At 39.0% G+C, this 22,340-nt stretch overlaps 1 protein-coding gene and 1 long non-coding RNA gene across 23 annotated transcripts in view; both read left to right on the top strand.

The window, feature by feature from the left end:
- Positions 1 to 22,340, top strand: part of MCTP1 (multiple C2 and transmembrane domain containing 1) — a 537,798-nt gene that overhangs the window by 397,821 nt on the left and 117,637 nt on the right. The window lies entirely within an intron of this gene.
- On the top strand, positions 1,188 to 20,406 carry LOC115520589. The gene is made up of 4 exons (XR_003970817.1): positions 1,188 to 1,199; positions 6,182 to 6,184; positions 6,442 to 6,448; positions 18,551 to 20,406. It is a non-coding gene; the product is annotated as an uncharacterized LOC115520589 (long non-coding RNA).

The following is a 22,340-nucleotide window of genomic DNA, read 5'->3' as shown; positions in this document are numbered from 1 at the left end:
CATAATGCTTTGTTTCTCATACAGCCCTTCAAATAAAAAAAGAAATACACAAGTCTTCTAAAATATAGAGTAATATTTTAGGACTGTGTAGCAATATTACAAAAAAGTGCTTCTAGGAGTCAGGCACTCTCACAAGCAGCAAGACGATTGCTGTTAGCATATCAGAACCTTCACCAGTTTAGACCCGTTTTATCTTATTTCTGTTAAAAACAGTTAAAAGCTAGAAGGACTGGCATTATTGTACTTGTTATTTTTAAACTAATACAACAAAATGCCACCGTGTATATATTTAAGTGAAAACGAAGATCACTGCCTTCCTCTCTTCTCAGTTGTTTTTTTTTTTTTTTTTTGGAATAATTGACAGCATGTATTAATTCAAACAGTTGCAGAGCATGTGTTTCATACCAAAACGCACCTTTATTTCTAATTCATGGGTTGAAAATAGTACATGATATTTTTAGAAGTATAACTTTTATTTCAGAGACATAATTCTCTTTTCTTAGCGGGGGTATTTCTCCCATTTTGATGTTCTCTCCTTCCTGCCTGCCTTCCTTCCTTCCTTCTTCCCTCACACTGACTGAGTGCCCACTAAGTGTCCAGGCTCTGTTCTAGATCAGGAGTCACAAGTGGTTAGAACCTGACTGGTTCTATATTTTCTTAAAGTCTTATTTTGCTGAGGAGGGAAATGGATTTTAATTACACTAAAATCTTACTAGTATATTTTACTTCGAGGTAATAAATCACACCTGTGAATGTCTAAGTCCATGACGTTTTTGTGGTCGTCAAAAAAATACATGTTATAAACACTCATTCCTCTGTTCCTTTGCTACCAAGGAACTCATTTGGATTTTAGAGAATGGAGCTTGATTTATTTAGTTCAGGGACCCTTTGAACAAAATTCTTTCTGAGTGATGTTGTTTCTTAAAATGGAAAATTATATTTATGTGGGAAAGAAACGAACCTTTGATTGTCACCACGATGTCGACATACCTCAAACCATCAGCATTTTTAGTTTTACCTGTTGACCAAATTGGCAACACAGTGCAGCTAGTTTATTTTGCAGAAAAACTACCCCATCGTCTGAGCAATTGTATGTCATCAGTTATCACCTTTGTTGATAAACCTTTAACTACTTTACTGAAGCTTGAAATTAATCTGATCATAAGAAACTTGTGGCTGTAATTGCATTGGGATCCATGGTGCCTACTTTTTATAATACTTGCAAAGGTTACAGAGTGCAGTTGCAGGAACAAGGAGAGCTTATTGTTTGTGGAGAGTAACCTTCGATTCCATGGATCAGTGGTTATTAGAGCTGCAGCTGGTTCACAACAAATATTCACATTAAGTGGTTAGATAGAGAAGTCATTTTCTCACAGGGTAACCCCCAGGGCTGGGGGTGGGGAAGCTCAGGAAGAAGTAACTAAGTGACTAAGAAGTTTTGAACAGACTGGTCACACTGGACAACTAACGTTAATGTTGTAAGGAGGCTTCTTCACTTCTTAATGTTACACATTTGATTTTGAATCTTTCTTAATTTTTTCAGGCTTTCTGGTGATAAGATTCAATGACATATTCTGTAGTAAAAGAATGTAGTTGACTTGCACGATGGTTTTAATCAGATTCAGAAATAGTTTAAAATCATTATTCTTTAGTCTGCTCTTTTCAACTCTGAAAATGTTCTTCTTATTAGCTACAAATGTAGATCATGTGACAGCCCTTTTCTCCACCTGTTCACCACCCCTTCCAAATCAAGGCTCAGGCTAGGATACCAAACAGGGAAGGACCTGCAGTTTCAAGGGATCGGTTCTTATCTGAACTAAATGAGGCTGAAGTTGCAAATGAAAGAAGAAGAGTGGAAAAACAGGTGCTCAAGCAGGTGGGTTTGTGACCTTTTGCCATTACCTCGGTTCTCACAAAGTAATGCTTCAGAATAATCACAAGAAGCAACAGAGCTCTCTCTGTTATAGAGAAATCTGGGCCATCCTCACACCAGAGCCTGACCCTCAGAGGGTGATGAACTTGACTTGCTGGAGATGACATTTCCCTCTCCCTCTAATTTGCATATGTATGTATACATATATATAGGAGTGGTTATGGTCAATAAAGTTTTTTTTGTGTGGTTTTTTTTCACCTCCGGAGATCCTTTCCTGTGTTTGGGAGTAGACGCAAAGCAAAGAATCCATCCTTGTTCTCTGTGAAATCTCAGAGATCCCGTTTCCAGAGGAATAAAGTGGATACATCTCAGAACCAAGGAAAACATCAGGAATTTTGATTTTTTACTTCTTGATCTTTTCCTTAGTTCTGAGATGTATCCATTTTATTGTTCTGGCATAAGATTTTTCTCCATTTTCTCCAGAGATGCAAAATTACCTTTAGAACAAAAATAGAAATATAGAAAAAGACTTAGACCTGGCACCACATAGGAAAAGCAACTCTGTCTTTTAATAGCTAAAGGATAAATGGGTTCCATTTTTGAGAAATGAATAATTATTACATGTATTAATAAGATTGTAACAGCCAACTATTTGGCAAGGTCCAAGGAATTTTGAATAAGTTCTTAGAACAGCGCTTCTCAGCCTTTGATCTACATATACATCACCTGGGGATCTTATTAAAAACCTCAGTAAGCCAAGGGTAGAGCTCTTAGGTGATCCTGATGTTGCCGGTCAGGGACCACACTTTAAATAAGACTTTGCTAAAAGTCTTAACTTAGACAATTAAAATGTCAGTGATCTAGCACATAGGCTTCCAAATTTTGGCATGTTTCAGAATCAGCTGGAAGGTTCTTAAAAAACACAGAAATCTGAGCCCAGATCCCAAGGTTTCTGATATATTAGCGTAAGGTAGGGTGCAAGTATTGCATTTTTAACAAGTTTACAGGTGATGCCAATCATGCTGATCCAGGGTCCTCACTTTGTGAACTGATCATCTGCAATCCACTCTGTTGGGTGCATGTTAAAATCATCAGGGCTGTAATAAAACATACACCCACACACACCAGTTTCCTGCCTTCAATGATTCCGTTTAACTGGTCTCGGGTAAGGCCCGGGTAAGATGAGTAAAAATCCACCTCTCCTCACGTTATTTTATTTACTTTTTAATTTAATTTTTTTAAGAGAGGGAGAGAGAATGTGAATGAGGCAGGGGCAGAGACAGAGGAGGACAGAGGATCTGAAGCAGTCCCTGCACTGACAGTAGATAGCCCGATGTGGGGCTCAAGCTCACGAACGTGAGATCATGACCTGAGCCGAAGGCATACGCTTAACTGACTCAGCTTCCCGGATGCCCCAGCTCACATTATTTTAACGTGAAGTCAGGCTATACAATCCAACTGGGTTGCTTCCATGAAAGGATGTAGAATACATTGAAAAAGGAAGAACTACGTCAGGAGAAGAAAGGTGCCGGTGTTTCAGAAGACCGAAGAAAGAAACCAGACATTGCTGGAGGAGGAGGGAGGAAAATGGTAAAGATTCATTTCTTTTTATCAATATAAAGTGAAAATATAAAGTGAAAGTCAGTGAGGGAGGTTCAGAAAAGCGTTCCTACAACTGGCATTTGGGAAGCTGCCAGGATTTCATTGAGACTGACATCCTGACACTTTTCAATCCATCTCTCTCTTTCTGTGTCTCCTGCCTGCCTTTCTGCCACCTTAAATCCGGAAGGAAAAGCAGGCTCTTGAAGTGGCATCTGTAGGGCTCTAGTGTTCTTGGAGTAGATGACTGTAGCTGTAGAAGTAAATTAATGAAAGGAATAAAAACGAAATGTCCATGTTTGTTCAAATATTTAAAATTTTTTCCTGAGCTTTCCAACTCTTTCTTTTAAAGAATGATGAACAAAAGCCTTGTCTGTTCCCAGCATTACTTGGTGTTGGTGTTAATGGGGGAACTCCAAGAAGGAGAATGAGGCGAAACGTAGAAGGCTGATCTTTCCTGGTCCTTTTGGGTACTTAGTGTCTGTTCTATTTAGAGTAGACTGAGTAACTGCTTCCAGCTAATGTTTTTTTGGCTAAAATTTGGAGACCTAGCACAAAACAAAAACAAGAAAAACCTCATTATGTTTGCAAGGACACAACCTTTGCATCTAGTAATCAGTCTGTTTGCCTCATTCACATGTGCTTGCCCCACACTGCAAATTCTCTGAGCCCATGAATTTTTATCTAGTATTTTGGCCAGTTCAAAGCAGTCGCTTACTTGGCAGAACCCTTGTAAACTTGTGTAACTTCAGCTTTAGTATTGAATATTTTGTTGATGCTTTTATTTTCTACGTAAACCACCATACAGCTCATTTAAGGAGGAACAATTCATGGTCTCAACACCACTGTTAACAATTTGTTGGCATTTTGAAAGATACTGAAAATAAAACGTCACTAAGCATTCTGACCTCCTTTCTTACATAAATTCCCACCCCACTGCTTCATACCAACTTTGGGACCAAGCTGGCAGAGGCCTTGCCCTTTCTCGTGGCAGACATAATAAGCTGATCGCAGCACATAGGCTTGTGTAAACGCGCACCCACGTATCACAACCAAACGCACCGCATAGCCGCCGTCAGTTATCTCCTGTTTGCTCTAGGTCCCTGGGGTGGTGTCTGCCTTCGCTCCTGGGGTTACCCTCTAAAGGACGAAGGAGTGGTTGCATTGGTCTCTCTGTTCTACTCAAGATGTGGTAAAGGGCTTTGTACATAGTAGATACTGCATGTGAGAACATTGTTGTTGAGTTTTTTATTTTTAGGTTAGTCTAACCTAATGGAAAAATATATTTACAGAATTTTTTGTCATAGTTCTTATCTTTAATAAATCGTACCTCAGCTAACAGGAAGCAAAATATAGCCAAATAGAATTAGAATCAAGAATGGTTCCTAGCTATTTAGGATATAAACAATACAACTAAAATAAAAAGTAGCTTGTTAAATCCAAAGGAAATACTCTCTCCCCGGAAATCCTTTTTATGTTATTTTAATTTTCTTTAGTAAACTCTTTTATCAGGGAAAAAAATCAATTACAACTCTCTAAATTTTCATAAAGCCTGACTTAGCGGTTTACACTAATGGCCTTTTCTATATTATTTCTATTATGTTTAGCAATGAAAAGCAGGTTACTAAAACTTCTGTATATACTCAGTTGTGATATTTCACTATCATGATGATGAGAGACGTTCATTCATAAGATAGCATTCGTAACATTGACTTTGAGGAAGAAGATTTTCAAGTACTTAGATTTGTCCTGTCATTTTCATAGTGCAAGGAATAAATTGTTTGTAGCCCTTTATTCCTTGATGATTTTTCCCAAAACTCACTACTAATTAATAAAGTTGCTGAAAATCTCCATAAATCCAGAAAGATAAAGTGAGAAGCAGACATGGAGAGGAAAGGTTGTTTGTTGTTGTTGTTGTTGTTGTTATTGTTTTTAGATGACACAATTCATATGTTAGCATTTAATGAAGAACTTGTTTGCTTGTAAAGTAAAACATCCCCTTTTTCATAACCACAATCTATAGACTGTGCACTGACTGTGTGTGTGTGTGTGTGTGTGTGTGTGTGTGTGTGTGTGTGTAATTTTGACGTGGAAGGAAACCTAAAATCAAGTAAAAAGGCTTTACTGGAATACTAATAGTTTCTCAATAAGTTTCCCTAATGTCTTCAGGGGGAGAAAAAAGACCTTAGCACCTTTTAATTTTGCAGCTGTTTTACACTTTTATTTCCTCTCCTTTCCTCCCACATTTACACAAAAAACCTTCTCGAGCCTCTTTTAAGCATTGCAGCAACTAAATCAATCCTAAGTGGCAACCACTTCTAACAGCGTTGTGTATGACTGTGTGTTAATTAGCTCCAGTAGATTATCCCCCGGTGTGCAGCAGGGTGTTGGTGGGAACTTCTCAATGTGCAGAGAGTGCTGAGGATTTCATGTTTATTTTCATGTATTGAGGCAAATTCTCAGTATGTCTTCAAATTATCTCCTTGGGGGTGTTTTTCCTGAGCTAATCCTGACAGAATCTTTCTGTCAGATATGCCCATCATCAAGAACAGGAGAACGGTGCACATACAGGAACCTCTGTGCTCGGGGCTGTATGCAAATTTAATGCCCAGCTCATTTCTGTTTCTCTTACATGGATGACAGACGTTTTAAACAATGTGTTCCACATTTCCCTCTGGGAATCCAGTTGGATTCCTATATGTATATGAGCACGTATATACATCCGTTCGGGATGTGTCTTTGAATACAGCATTGGGAACATATATGCATACAAATGTGTTTATATATGTACATAGGAGCACATTTATTATAAGTAATGTGGATATAGGGATGCACGTGCGAGGATGGAAAAGAGTCAAGCAGCTCTTGATCAGAGATGTGTCCTACATCCCAGGGAGACTAATCAGCTGCTGAAAAATGGATAGGGTAGAAGAACTGATAAACAACCTATACTGAATGTAATTCCACAGTGTTTGGGTTGCGAGTTGTGCCACTATAAAATGGTGAGTAGCAACAGCATAGAAAATCAGCCTCATTTGTCAGCTATTCTTAATGGAAAAAGTTCGATCCTAAGCGTTTTTCTAATCTGAGTGCCGATCTTTGTGACCGACCATAGATGTGTAGCTTAAGTTCCCTTTTGCCCCCTTTTATATGCGGTGGCCAACCTAAGTACTTTCTTGAGAATACCGTTGTTCTATTTTCGGTGGTAGCTTTCTGCCCCAGGGATGTGTCCTTGAGGCCTTGGCTTTATTCCCTGGTTAACTGGGCTGGCAACTTTGGAACAAAAGAAGGACTCATCTACTTCTCTCCTTTAAGCCTAGGATGCACGCCAAACAGCCAGCTTTATGCTTGACTGTGTCCTGCGGTACTCAGATAGCAAGGATACTTGCCATATTGAGCACCTACTGTGCACCAGGTACTGAGATGTTTTACAGAAATGGCAATACCTGAGAGTAGAGCTCCCCATCAACAATCTCCCACACACATATAAAAATCCACCTCAAATCAACATAGATGCTCACCAAAAACATCTTGTTTAATATTCCAATTCAATTTCAAAGCAAGTCTAGCTACCTTTCACATAACAATCCTGCCTTTCTAGAAATTGGGAGGCATGGTTATCTAGGTTATATTACAAATGTTACACTATTTTGTTTTTACGGGAATATTTGAGTCCTGTGAAAGTACCCTTTATTTCGGAAATGGAAACTGAGTCCAAGGAGTTTAAATCATTTGCTCAATAGCACATGGATAGTAAGCCGTGACCATCCCAGGTGTTGACCTTTCCCATCACAAAATTAAAAAAAGGCAACAAAGGAGTTAAAGGGAAAGGATGAGAGCCGTTAGAAATCCAGAGCATCCCCAGAGACTAAAAGCCCCAATCATCTAGTTCTAGTGAGGTCAAAATCTCTTTGCACACTGTGAGTTCTTCTCTTAGAAGATCCAGGCACAGTTATTTTCTCACACTCCTCTTGCCAGGCCTGTAGTGTTGCAACTAAGGAGTGAGAAAGGAGAGAAGAGCATGTTACTTCTCATCTCTCTTCCTCTCTATATACTCCAGGCTTTGCAATTTTGTCCTATTTTCCTGTTAATACCATTTGTAATCTTGAGGGAGGTTCTCTCTCAAATGTTTTTTCTATTCTCAGATGAATTTATAGATAGCTTCAAGAATACCCCTTGAGGGTTGAAGAATGGGGGTGGGGGGTTCCCTAGCTACATTATTTGAGTTTAAGGTAGGTGTCACTTTGAACCAAATCCAGTTTTAGCATATGGGGTTCATTTACGGTGATACAAGATTGATTCAAAGGACTTGGCTTTGTGTCCCCTGTGGTGGTCAGATGCAGCCATGTTTCTAGTGCTTAGCCTGAGGTCATTACTCTAGATCTCTAATTATTACCAGAGGACATAATTAAATACTGAATCGAGGATATATAAAGTCCTAGAATTTGATGTGTGAATTAGTTTCTTTCAATTAGGGAGAATGAATATTTATTGAGCATATATTACATGCCTGGCAGTGTGCAAATGTCATCATGTGATCTTTATAATCATCTTTTAAGGAAGGTGCTATTATTTTAGCATTTCATGGAAGAGGAAATCAAAGCTCTGAAAGGCAAATTTGTCTGAGATCTTAGAGTTAGACAGTGCTAGAGCCAAGATTCAAACCCATTGAGTTTGCACCTCAGTGCTTCCCAGATACCCCATCATCAGTAGAGCAGAGTGAATATCCATCCTAACGAGGCCTAGGTCACCCAGCCTGAGAGGGACTTTGGTGGACAAGAAATTTTTTTTAAATGTCTTCTGTTATTTTTAAGGGAGTATAACTTAATCCTTCCATTTTGAAACCTATTCATGCTTATTTTACATTTCATTACAATTACTACCAGTAAAGCAAAAAAACATTTCCTATGTTGTTTAGCCTTATCTCTCCCTACCCTCAGTCATCTGCTGTATAAACCTGAGTTTTTTAGTGTTGGGAGATGTAAAAACTCAACTGGGAGGAAAATACTACATAGAGGTTTAATGTCTTTTTATCCCTGGTTAGAAAGGAAAGCAGATTCCGGTGGGAGTGGGATATTTGCCCAAAGGCCTGTTTACAGTTGATCATAAAACATTATTGGGGGTGTCTGGGTGGCTCAGTCAGTTAAGCATCCAACTCTTGATTTTGGCTCAAGTCATGATCTCATGGTTCATGGGATCAACCCCCACATCAGTCTCTGTGTAGACAGCACGGAACCTACTTGGGATTCTCTTCCCCCCTCCCCGTCTCTCTCTGTCTCTCTCAAAATAAACAAGTGAGCAACAACAACAAACCCTTTCTGGATATTTAACTGTGATGACTTCAATGTGGGGGCAATAGCCAAGTATCAGTACTGGACAAAAGCGGGGTATATTTTATTTTTATTTTATTTTATTTTATTTTATTTTATTTTATTTTATTTTTTAAATGTATGAAATTTATTGTCAAATTGTTTTCCATACAACACCCAGTGCTCATCCCAAAAGATGCCCTCTTCAATACCCATCACCCACCCTCCCCTCTCTCCCACCCCCCATCAGCCCTCAGTTCTCAGTTTTTAAGAGTCTCTTATGCTTTGGCTCTCTCCCACTCTAACCTCTCTCTCTTTTTTTTCCTTCCCCTCCCCCATGGGTTCCTGTTAACTTTCTCAGGAAAAAGTGGGGTATATTTTAAAAGATTGAATTTTTGAGCTCTTGAGTTTCATTATAAGTTTATAGACTACAGGGACAGCATCTGAAAGAAGTTTTCATGCCTCTGTCCCAGCACCTAGCATATGGGTTGGTTGATCAGTTTGTTAAAAGGTTATTTGGTTAATGATGAGGCAAGCATAGATCTTCATTGTCTTCTGCCTGGGTTATTCCAGACATAGTACCATAGGACTAATTCTAGGCAAAATAATGATGGAATTTTATCTTGAGTCACACTACACTACCTAGAGAAGTTAATGTGAACATCTCTGAGAATCCTTTCAGTTCAATCAGTTTATGCCTAACCTGGTCAACCCTATCATCATCTTTCTCATCCAGTGTCCTCTTACCATTTTTTTTTCTGCCTATATCCATCACATGTACTGCAGACACACACTGTAACACTCTATTGTTGTTAGGGCTGCAATAAACTAATTATGTATTAATATGTCTATCCAGTCAACATTGATTTATTGACCACCTGCTATACATATATGGCATGATGGTGGATGCTAAGGAGCAGGTCTGGTAATCTGAGAGAGAATTTCAAATTCAGGTGGGTAAAGATTTAAAGTGATACACTGAGATCTCTTTACTGCCCAGACTTTTCCAATGTATGTTATTTCTACAGGAGTTTGTGGTAATGACATTCTAGCCATTGTCCTCAGACTATAATGCTTTGAGTCTACTAATTTAGTAAAGAGTCTTCTCAAAGACCCAGGAAAAAGTCTTGGTCCTACATGCCTCCCATCTGTCTTCCATATTATAGGAGTTCACACTTTGGGCATTATCAGTTATAAGAATGCCATCATGAACCATTACAGACTTGAAGAAACTCCTATGTTGCAATTCACTATGAAACAGAGCCAAAACAAAACATAACAGTTAAGTGACTGTCCTTTTGGAATTAGGGTTAACACCTCTGTCTTAATGAAACTTTTATAACTTACATAATATTCTGGCAGGAAAGATGCTGGGTAAGTGCAAAGTATGATGATGGCTGCTGCTGTTGCTTCTGTGACATTTGGACAACTTAAACCATATGGCCTAAATGTAACTCTAGATAAGTGTGTAATTTTAGGTTGATTTTGTTTCAGAGCACTTGGAGGTCTGTTTGAATTAGGAGCCAAATCAAATCCCAGAAACAGGTGTATTTCCAAAAAAAGGAAAGGATATGTGTTTACAGATGACCCAGTTAACAAATCACTGCCTTAAATCAAATAGGATATGTAAAGGAATGTTTAAATATCATTGCCAAAAGTTCCGTCCAAGAGCTGTGCCTCAGGATATCTGCCTTTCTGACTCCAAGCAGAAAATGATGTTAAGTATACAGATTATACTTTACTCTTACTTGAGCACAAAGAGTAATCTGATATTGGGGGCCCCTATTAAGACTCTTGGATGTTAAGAGATGACCAATCAGTTAACCAATGCCCCCATCTGCACCCTCAAATACAAGGGCTTCAGATTTCAGATACTTACTTAGAGAAGAGACTGAGGGACAGAGAAGTGAAATAATTTCCCAGAGACCCATAGCTGCTAAGTGGTGGATCTCTACCCAAACAGACTAGCTCTAGACTCTGTTCCTCACCACTGTGCTCTGATACCTCTCCAGGGACCACGTGACTCATTTTTGCTTTTGTAAAAACCATAGAAGCTTCCTGGAAAGAGCTTAAAAGTCAGGTTTTCAGTAAGATTTGCTTTTAGGGAAAAAGCACTCAAGGTTGGCATTGTTAATGGTCCTGTATACAGAGAGAATATTCCTAATCAAAACCTCTTTTCTTTCTGGCATGTAAATGGCCCCTTAATTTTTAAGTCCATGATTTTTAAACGGCAGAGCAGGATCTAATAATTATCTTGCTTATCTTGTCCTTTTGTCTAAGAAAAGCAAAGATGTTATAAATAGGAAATGGCAAATTTATCGGCTCCAGTTTACATAAGAAACTAAGGTTGCTGCTTAGGACAAAACCATGAGCCATCATGTGGGTCTTTTAAATCTATTCCAAAGACACAGGTTCAGACGAGTGAAATTATAAAATCACTAGGGAAAGGGAATTTCGTGGTGCAAAACTTGCAGCATTAAGTCTCAACCCCAAGTGTCTTTATAGAGAATCTCGGTTGATTCCAGCCACCATGGTAACCAGAAAAGCACAGGAGACTGGAGAAGGTGAAGAGATGCAGTAATGAAAATCCCTCAACTCCTAAAGTGCTTGCTGTCTTTACCGTCATGCTGTTGCTTAACAATACAATATCATGTTTTATGTATTAAATTGGTCCTCTGTGTGTGTTTTCTCCTCCCAGCTGGATAGTAAGCCCTTGAGGACTGGCATTTCTATACCTTTGGCACCTCTCAGTGATACAATGCAGACATACAGATGGATTTGTTATTTCATTCATTTCTTCCCAGAATCCAGTTTGAAGAGCTATATTGAGGAAAAGGCAAGAGCTTTGAAGAAAAACAGCCTGAATGCAGATTGTGCCTCTGTCATGGTTTTGAGAAGTCCTCAGGATCAGAGCACGGACAGAAGCACAGCTTTTAGTGGGCACATATGGTGGATCAGGCGCCTATTGAGTTGCATACATAGATAGCATCTCTGCTCTTAACAAACAACAACTGTATAGATGAGGCAGCAAAGCCCAGAGTTGGGAGGTCTCTTGCCCAGTGCTGCTATAGAGCTAGTAGAACAGAGCCGGTGTTAATGCCCAGGCCCTTGTAACTCCTTTATTTTATTTATTTATTTATTTTTGTTAAATTGGTTGCCTTGGACAAGTTATCAAGCCTCTCTGACCTTCACTTAGCTCCTCTGTCAGAAGAGGGAAACCTAGACCTACCTGGTACGGTTCTGTGAGAATACAGTAAGAAAATATAAGAAGAGGTATATTCACTGAACTTCCATAAGACACACTAGATAACAATCCGTTTTCCTTCCCTTTCCAAATCCCCAGCATCCAAACTCTCAAACTTTGGCATTTATAATGGCTAACTAAACTAAGAAAGATAATATACAATCATGGCACACCGTCGTCCAATCCAACTGGAGATGTCCCAATGAAGTTTTGTTGGCGATAGGTTATCTTGGTTACGTTGTTTCTGGAAAAACTGAAATGCCGCTGAAAGAGTTCGAAGGACATGTTTCCTGACTTGAACTGTCAGGCCAGTCAGAATGAGTATTGAATGAAGCCATGGTACTTCTATAGGAAGGGACCCTTCTCCTAGGCTCCACCCTCTGCCCTGTCTGCTTGTCCCCTGTGCAACCTGAGCTCTCTACACTTAGCTGCCCCTGGAGTGCTGTACGAGGTCTCTTTGTTCCTGGTTATTGCCTCCTGCTCTGAAAATTAATTCATCACAGCTTTGAGATTTCATAAATGAAAACACTTAAAAGCCTCAGTATCTTGAAGGCTTTATAAACCTCAAAAATGGGGTTTACAGCAATAAAAAACAGTACTAGTTTCTGCCTTGAGAAATGGATGCCCCATGGTCGGTATCTTTCTGTGTTGTTGTAAAATCACTAGTCTTGAAATAATTCTAGAATATGCTTGAAAACTCAAAAAGGGCAGCTCGTTCTAGGGAGTCCCATGTGGGTAATTCTAAATGTCTTTCTTCCTTCCCCCAAATGGTGAGCTACCTGTCTCTCTAGAATTTCTCTGTGTGGTTTCTACAGTGCACACTGGAGAGGCAAAAGTGTACATGGTCAGGCAACCTTCCTCTGTTTTGCAGTGGTGAAATTTCACTGCCATAAAGCCTGTGTTTCTTACTTTTACAAACTTGTCACAAACTTTCACCATAATGTCCAAGTCTCTCCTGAAGATTGTGCAAAGCGAAATCAAAATTCTTGTACAGCTTTAATGATGACATCAGTGGTGAGAAAAAGATTATGCACGCACATACACAAATCCAGCTGGCACATGAGCATAAATAACAGTTTGGTGACAGCAGAAAAGTATTGATGCCTTTCAAATTTGATGTCTTTCCCTGAAGAAATTTGCTGATTTGCTGTGTTGAATTGAGGATAGTTCTCTCTTTTCTTGATAAATCTATTTTTTTTCTCACTTTCTTAAGTTATTATGCATTCGTAAACTGCATCTTGAAAGATCAGAGTTGTCATCACCCACCCCAATTTTTCTTCTGTAGATAATCTAGGGAACTTTTTAACCTTATTTTGGCACTTGATGAACAGCAAGATATTAATACATTTAACAGAAATGGGAAAAATAACTTGAATAGCCAACATCAGAGCTCCAGAGAAAAAGTTTTGATAGCACAAACAAAGTAATAATACTGGTAATAAATTAGGAACATGCATATATTAGTATGCCTCTAATTTAAGAGCCAATTATCTTTGTTTTCATTCTTTAAAACAAATTTGTTTTTTCCATTAAATATAAAAATGGTTCCACCTTCTAGCAACCCCTTCATTAAAACTATACAAATAATTAAAACAAAGAAATTACCACATAATTGGGCCATATTACGCATAATTTATTACGCCTTTTCAGTCTTTAGATAATAGTTTATTTGTATAAATAATTTTTTATAGTGCTTAGGTGTTGTGTAGGGAAGATACAGTCTCTAGGATAAAAGAAGCAGTGTGATTACTTGATGAGGTGTTGACACTGCCTTTATTTTATTATAGCTACAAAGGTTGATTAGCATCATAACATTAGAATAATCTGCATACAATTAAAATAAAACATTGCAAAAAAAAAAAAGGCACAGAGAACTAATTGGCCTGATTCAGTAAGTTTTCATATAGCTGGAATTTTGCTTTAAAAAATGTTCACAATTCTTCTTTGCTTTTATTTTTCGGGTGTGTTTTCTTTGACAGTTTTTTCTTTACCTTCTGAAAGATATTTATAACTCCCCGGGGTGCACCAGCCTACTGAGATAACTGTGTTCTTAGATGCTTGAAGACAAAGATGAACAACTCACTTGTGGTGTGTGGTTATCTCATTATCTCTACCCACCCTGTTGTAGGGTATCGCTTGAGCTGCAGTGAACTGTTTGCCCTGCTGGCAAACAAGCCCCTTGCAGCTCATGACACGTGTTTTAACCGTTATTTAGGCTAGCTCTTCGCAGTGAGCCTGAATATGCCCTTAGGCTCCCAATGAAAAGGGAGCTTAATGATGTGTCAAAAATAGCACTACAAGGGCCCACAGTAAATTCAGACTTTGTAAGTACAGGAGCCAACAGGGCAGCTGAAATTTAAGGTAGTGTTCGGAATCAGACCACTTGTCATAAAGTCATTCTGAAGGGGTGTGCACGCACGAGTGTGTGTGTGCGCGCGCGCGCACACAAGCGCGCACGCAGATAGCCCAGAGCAAGAGAAGAGAAACCTGTGTCAAATGACTGAGGGAAGAAGTCAAAGGATAAATCGTAGACTGTGAGTCAAAGAAGACAAATGCACTTTTTCAAAGCATTTTATAGAGGGAGATCTAATGTTTTAGCTGTCGATCAAAGAAATCACCCATATATTTCCCGGGCAAAAATAACCTTAGGTAGAATTAAGCTTTGAAAGCTAGGGAAGAAAGGCTCTGTCGTGTGAGAGTGTGGTGATGACTCATGAACTTTGTTCTCTTACACTGAAGAAAGCAGAGGGAGACGTGGACAACTTTTCTCATTCCTTTGGCAATGTGAGCAGCTTTTCATTGTATCTTCTCTTACTCTAGTTTGGAACAAATTGCATACGCGAGGAGGGACTCCATTATAAAATGATTCCCAAGCATTTGTGTAAAGAAGGTGAGACTTTGTCTTTTCCAAGTGGTTGAATCACGAACTCAAAGTGGAAACTGCAGAAACCTTGGGGGTGCCCTAGTATTTAGAAATCGTTTAACACCCAAATCAAACGTCAGTAGGTTCATTAAAAAAACTGTCCTAGGTTGATACTTGATCAATAAAAAATCCCAAAGAAGTATTTGTTATTTAAAACTTTACTCTGTCCTTTCTCTCTAGCCTAAATATTATCAACATTAATGAAGTTCTTTTCATCTTTTTTATTATTTGAAATAACTGAATACCTCTGTATTTGCTACCAGAAAACATATATATCCATCCCATGAAATTCTTGTGGACATTTACACTCTTAAACATCTTAAGTTTAATTTGAGCTCAGTAAAGCTTACATTAATTACATTCCATGAAGGATTCTTATTTAAGCACCTTTGACTCCTAAAAACAAATCCCATAGACAAGATGAAATACCATGCACAATGGTTAAAATGTCAGGTGTCTGTCACCTGTAAAGAAAAATTTCAGTGTATCCTTAAAGGACATTCAAAGATCACGTCTGGCATTAAATTGAGAGTTTAAAAACTAAACAAGGTTGGCATAAAAATTCTTGTAAGCATATTTTTGTGTATGGTTACAAAAGACAAATGTTTTATGATTTGTTGGAAGCATACAGCTGTGGCTCAGAGGTTCTTACTGGGTATTCTAGTGATAGAAAAATTGAATGAACTGGAAAATAATATGTAGGCCCATTTTGTCCTGTTCAGGAATATCCTTAGTTTAGTGTCATCAACTCTGAACTACGTTATCCTATAATCATATAGTAGTGTAGAATTTTTCTTGGCCTTCCCATTTATCAACTTAATTCTCTGTCTGCAGTCTGGTGGCAATGCTGTGTTACTAATACTGGTGTTGAGCTCTTAATGTGATCCTGCACTTCAGTCGCCTCCTTTTTAAAGAAGTCTCCAGGGCCGCCTGGGTGGCTCGGTGGGTTAAGCACCCTTCTCTTGATTTTGGCTAGGATCACGATCTCACCACAGTTGCTGAGATTGAGCCCCATGTAGGGGTCTGCACTGACAGAGCAGAGCCTGCTTAGGATTCTGTCTCCCTCTGTCTCCCTCTCTCTCCCTCTCTGCCTCTCACAATAAATAAACATTAAAAGAATTTAAAAAAAAAGTTTACAGCACAGTGTGTTCTGGCATAATCTAACAGCTCTTGATAAATGTTAGCTAATTGACAGTAGCAGAATGAAAATCCAGAGTCTTTGCTTTATTTATAGCTAGATATGAACCTGGATCTGGATCTAATTATCTTTAATTTGTTCATGTTTTACCATTTACAAAGCCCATTCACATGCATTATCTTCAAAACAATCTTGGCTGATCGTTGTGCCATACTGTACCTCACAACCCCCTTCATGGGTGGTGGATTTGGGGCTACACCTGGGAGCAAACCTAGTGCTTACTTCACCATTTTATAGCTCGTCCCAGTTGAAGAAGAATCAAGGCACCTTTAAAAATGACCCAATTTTTATCTGTTTGTAAATCTCTGCCACGAAAGGAGGAAAGATGCCTAGAGTGTGACCCTGAAATAGTGCTTCCAGGTAGAAACATAAAGAATCTTCATCCTCCAAACATATACTTCCTCCTTTGGGAATGACCCTAATCAAACACAGAATTTGATCTGGAAAATAAACTCAAATTCTCCTATTTGGAATGTTGAGTCCAAACTGGATGTACAGAAATCAACAATTACATAGCCTCATACAGTTTCTCAAAGATGATCACTATGACAGATAATAAATTTAAAAGATATTTCCACCTGGTAAAATCACAGACATCTAGCCAATAGAAACTTGTAAAACTCCTATCATTTCTTAATCTATAGCAGTTCCTTTAAAATTTCCTGGGGGGAAAAACCCTTCGTTTTAAAAATAAATCTTAAATTTGAAAGTAAAAGCAGAGAAGCTATTTTCTAATACAGCAAGGGCTACTTTTAAAGTGTTTTGGAGAGTTAATTATAAATTCAAATTCAAACTTACTGTGATGTATAGAAGTCCATGTAAACAGCTGTGCTTCTCAGGAGTGTTTTCCCCCACCGCCCCACCCCACCCCCCATCCAGTCACCTTTCCTGTCCCTGGCTGTGGAAAGAAACCAAAAGAGGACGATTTCTTTGCCTAGGGTCAGAAAAATATAGGAGTTTGGTTTTGGTTTTGTTCATTTGTGTGCTTAAGTCTTCTTTTTGTTTACTTCCATGGATAATAATAGAGAGGAATTTATTTGGAGTGGGAAAAAAACAGCCCTTTTTTTTTTCTGTAAATGAACACCATGAAATCTCTCTTGAATGCTGCCTCTGCTATATCATGTGCTCTAAAGAGAGTGGCCCCATTTTCCATCCAGTGGTAGAATCTACTTGGGTTGAGTACAGAAACAGAACACAGGATCAATAGCAATAAGGAAGAGCAGACCCTTTGCATGAAGGAGCGGTTCAAAGAGGAAGAGGTACAGAAACTTATAATGCAGACTTGGTGTTTGTGTGTTGGTAATACTCCGGGCTGGCACTTAACGAAAACGTCCTTCTGAGAGTTCGTATAATTACATACTTTGGAGGCAGAATTGTGAACATATTCCATCCCTGTCCTGTGCTCTTTCTCTTCTCTACCCTACTTTTCTCTCCTCTATTTTTCCTTATTCCTTTTTCTTCCCTTTAGGGAATCTTTTCCCCACCTTTCCTATTTCCTTTCCCCCATGTCTCCTTTTAGTCTCATCATATTGTGTCCATCTCTTCCCCTTAACTCACTAAAATGTGAAGCTGAAAAGACACGTGCATAGTGGTTATGTGTTCAGATTGTGAAGTCAGCCAGAAATCTGTCTCTACTGTGTGACCTTGGGCCTTTTATTCAGCCTCTCTGAGCCTCACTTTTCTCCCCTGTAAATGGGGCTAGTAATATAAACTAGTTCACAGTTGCTATAGGACTAAAAAGAAAATACAGTAAAACATTGGTTTGTGAGCATAATTCATTATGGAAACATGTTTGTCATCCAAAGTCCTTGTACATCAAAGAAAATTGCCCCATAAGAAATCATGGAAACGCAGCTGACTCGTTCCACAATCCAAAAATATTCATATAAAAATGATTACAATACTGTAATAGAATACAAAATAATAACATACAAAATATAAAGAAAAATAAACAAATTAACTTGCACTTACCTTTGAAAACCTTCATAGCTTGTGTGAGGGAGACCAGAAAGAGGGTTATTGTGTAGGACGAATTTCACTATCAGTAATGGAATAACTGCTATCTATTGGTTCAATGGAATCTTCTTTTCGTGTAACTTCAACAAGGAACCTAACGAATGACCTAGAATGAAGTAAAGCATTCCTAAGCTAACTCTTGTATGGAGAAGCAAAGGATTGTCCATAGGTGCTTCGAAGTGACAAAAAATATACTAATGCCCGGTGCAGGCACCCTCCAACATTCTAAAAAATCACTGATTTCTGCCAAACACTGCAGCCTGAGACTCAGCATCCAAGGATGGGAGGTGATCACCTATAATCCTGCAGTGAGAGAGAGAGAGAGAGAGAGGGGGCGGGGGGGGGGAGGGAAGAACCACTGGCTCAGTTGTGGTCATGTGACATTCAGCCTCACATACTACTCATATTGCAAAACATTGCTTGCTTATCAAGTCAAAATTTATTAGAAATATTTGCCTGTCTTGAGGAAAACTCACAGAAGTTACTCACAATCCAAGGTCTTACTATACATAAAATGCCATTTAGCATTTTAACTAAATTTCGCATTCTAACTATTAAGCATTTAGTCAATGCCTAGTAAGTGCAGACTTTTTGTTTCAGTTTTAATATATCCTATCTCCTTCCAGAAAAATAATGGAAGTAGATGACAAGAATACATGCAGTAGGACAAGTGAATGTGTAAGTAAAGGAATCACACTGATGGCCAGCGACTGGGAGGGTAAATAAGATACTAGGGGTAAAGATGGCACATGAAGAGCTCAAGTACAGACAAAGGAAGATCAAAACTTGGGATCTGGGCTTCCCAGAAAGTAGATGAAGGGAAACACTATCATGATTCATAATCTTCTTAATATTTTTATATTAAGCCTATTAGTTGCTCAGTGAAAGCCCAATTATATCCAGTATTAAGATCTCAGAAATGCTTACTCAAGAGCCTCCATAAAGTTGAACCAAATCTCCAGAGTTCAATACAATTCTGTGCTTCATAGAATTCTCTTCTAATTTCTCTCAGTAGAGGCTGCTGTAACACCAGAATGCAATTCAGTAAAAGCAGATCTAGCTTCACGGGGCATGAAATTCAGAGCCAGGCAGACTTTGGTTTGAATTGTGACTCTGCCATTTCCTCCTGGGTCGTCTTGAGCAAGTGATTTGATGGTGCTGAGGTTGTTTCTTCCCCTGGAAAACAGCTCTTGACCCTGACTTTGCACAATTATTTTAAAGATTATTGCCAGTGTATGAAAAGCGTCTCTGTGCTAGGCACGTGACCACACATGATAACTATTATTTTGATGCAGCATAGCCATGGCGTTTATGTATGTTACTCGCAAATGGTTTGGCTAAACCCAAAAATAAAATTTAGAACATCTAAACGGGAATGCATGTCCTTCAGGCAACCTTCCATAAATACAATTTCTCATGACTGATTTTTGATAGGCACTGGGCAGCGAGCATTCAGCGTTATCCTCTTTTGACAAGTACTTGGAGTGCAAATATTCTGTTGCCAATTAGGGACAGACCATGCTTTAAGCCTCGGCTGAGATGGGAATATAGTTGACAACTCTTTTAAAAGTTGAGAAGCCTAACCAAAACATACGTCTGTAAAATGCCACCTCGCCTCCACATGGACATGGACTGAGAACGGGACAAGATTTTTCTCACAAACCTCAAAATCTGATGCCAAAGAGCATGACTGATTATTTTAGCCTGGAAAAATGTTAGAGAGTTCTGTGAAACACCCACCGCCTTAGGCATAAGCAAGGTCCCATTAGAAAACTTATAGCATCGCTAACCTTATAACTTCCTGTGAGTCCTCCAACAAAACCTGCCACCCTAGGTGACAAAATCCTGTTCAGAGTGGTTAGCTTTGTAAGCAAATATAGTGTAACAGGGCATCTGCCAAAAATAATTATCTGGGCTTTAAGATGTTTAATCTTAACACTATTTTTTAATACTAATTAAATACTAGATTGTTTCTTAAGCTCTCACCTCTTTTGTGACAATAAAGCTATGCCATCAGTACACTAGGAATGTACTCTTTTTCTCTCTTTTTTTCTCTCTTCTATTCTTGCTCTGTGTGCAGCTCAGTCCAAAGTGATAACAGGTCAATAAAGTATATTTTTTAAAGGAGATGCGGGCTGTTGCAAATGTGGGAAGAACACATCCCGTATCATCTCAGTGGAATTCCTATCCTTCAAGACAGCTTGCCCACAAGATAACACATGGGAAAGGTTCTGTAGGATCATTAATGCCCGGAGACCTAGAGAACCTCATGCAAGTTTGTTCATCGTGAATTTTCATCCACTTTGAGAGGTCTCAGAATGAACTATTTGAAAGCATAGTGTTTGAGGCCAGTTCCCTAAAAGGTACAGTGGTCAGTGGTACAATGCTGTGCCAGGAACCCTCCTGCTCCTTAGATAAAATTTTGGCCTAAGAAAGTTGAACTGCAAACTATTAAGGGGAAATCTAGCTCATAATATCTAATAATATAAAAAGGTTGTTAACTCTAAAAAATAAACAATCACTACTATTTAGTGGGTTGGCCACATTAGACCTGTGCCCTACCCTTAGAGTTGACATAGGTAAACAAATGTGCAGGGCTAGAAATCACTGTTGAACAGATGTGAAGGCAGGGAATCTTCTCTGAAGATTTTATTTACCTCAGCTTCTGTGAACAATAGCACTGTGTGCCAAGAATGTTGCTGGAAGCCAATCGGAAACACAAGAAAATAAACTTGGAATAATTTATCTTGCTTTATCAACTGGGGTTGAGATCCCACTCCATTTACACCTCAGGAAATATGTCCCCAAAATGATTCCTTACCCTGAATTGTAAGGTCTAACAGACAGACTTAGTTCCTTCAATGTGGGTTACCTGAATTTACTAAGACAATGAGAAAAATTGAATTTGGGTGTTCAATTTCAAATTACATTTTGTCTGCTCATCCTACTTTCCTAATCAAACAATTGCCAGGAAAGTAAGCCCCACATTTTCCAGAACACAGAGGGATTAGAAACTGTTTTTAATTAACCAGGAGGCTATTGGGAAGGGAGAACAGAGACCTCTTTTCATTAAAGTGTCACCCACATAATTGCAATCTCTTCTCTTTCTTGACTGGAGGAGAAGAGGGGTGGTGGCATTATAGCTATGAGAATAACTGTGGCCCACAACACCTCTTTTCTCCTCCAGGTCTCAGAATTACATTGAAGTGTTTGAACTGTCCTCTTTACCTTCTTTTATATGTGTATGTGTGGAAAGTCAAATTATGCTTTCAGACATGTCTGAATCTGGGGATGCATGTGACTGAATCAGAACTCAGTTTCTTGCCATTTCTTGGCTTGGTTTTCATTTGTGCAAACATTGATCCCAAGCAAGATGTCCCTGAAGTGTCCATCAACACCCCCAGGTTTACAGTCTTGTAGCTTTTGGTCAGGAAAGAAGAGATTCTCTTTTTCAGTAGGTCCAAAGACTCAGTTGAGTCTCACTTGTTCTGATTGGCCCACCGTTGTTCCCACTACTATGACCAGGAGCTGGTACTGCTGTCATTGACTGGGTCTAGCTCAAGTGTCTGTACATCTGCAGCCAGAGACAGGTTCTGCTCCACCAGAAACTGTGAATTGGTGGTGGTGGAGGATTTCCACAAGGAAGTTCAGAGTGCTGAGTAAAAAGACAAGGGATGTCAATTGTACATTGATGGTGAATGGGCCAATAGTTATTAATAAAGGCATTAATCATCATAGAGTTGAATCACTTATGAGAAGAGGAGCCCCCATACATAAATAATTAGCTGATTTTTGGTGGGGCATGGCACCCTCTCGCCCTGCCTCCCTCTATTCACCGTCTTGTGTTGCAGATCAAGTCGGACTCCTCCCACTTAGACCTTGCCTAAGATTGGAATGGAGGTATGACAAAAGAATCAACAATGAAAGCAAAATCTCCCCAGAAAAGGGACTGTCACTGTCCTTTTTTAGGTAACCAGTTCATCAGGCACTAACACCCTTGTAATTGTCAAAAAAGATGGTGGAATTGAAAGGTTGTGATGTAACAAATTTCAACCACTTCTGTATGGTGGGCCAGACGTATTTTAGCTGTGCCAAGGCATTGGGTGCGTCTTGAAGGTGAGAGAAGATAAGAGGTTTTCAGCAAGGTATGAGACTTCTCTGTTACAGGTCTTCAGTAC

The sequence above is a fragment of the Lynx canadensis genome, chromosome A1 (genome assembly GCF_007474595.2).
Source record: "Lynx canadensis isolate LIC74 chromosome A1, mLynCan4.pri.v2, whole genome shotgun sequence".
Lineage (NCBI taxonomy): Eukaryota > Metazoa > Chordata > Mammalia > Carnivora > Felidae > Lynx > Lynx canadensis.
This window is presented reverse-complemented; position numbering and strand designations above follow the sequence as displayed.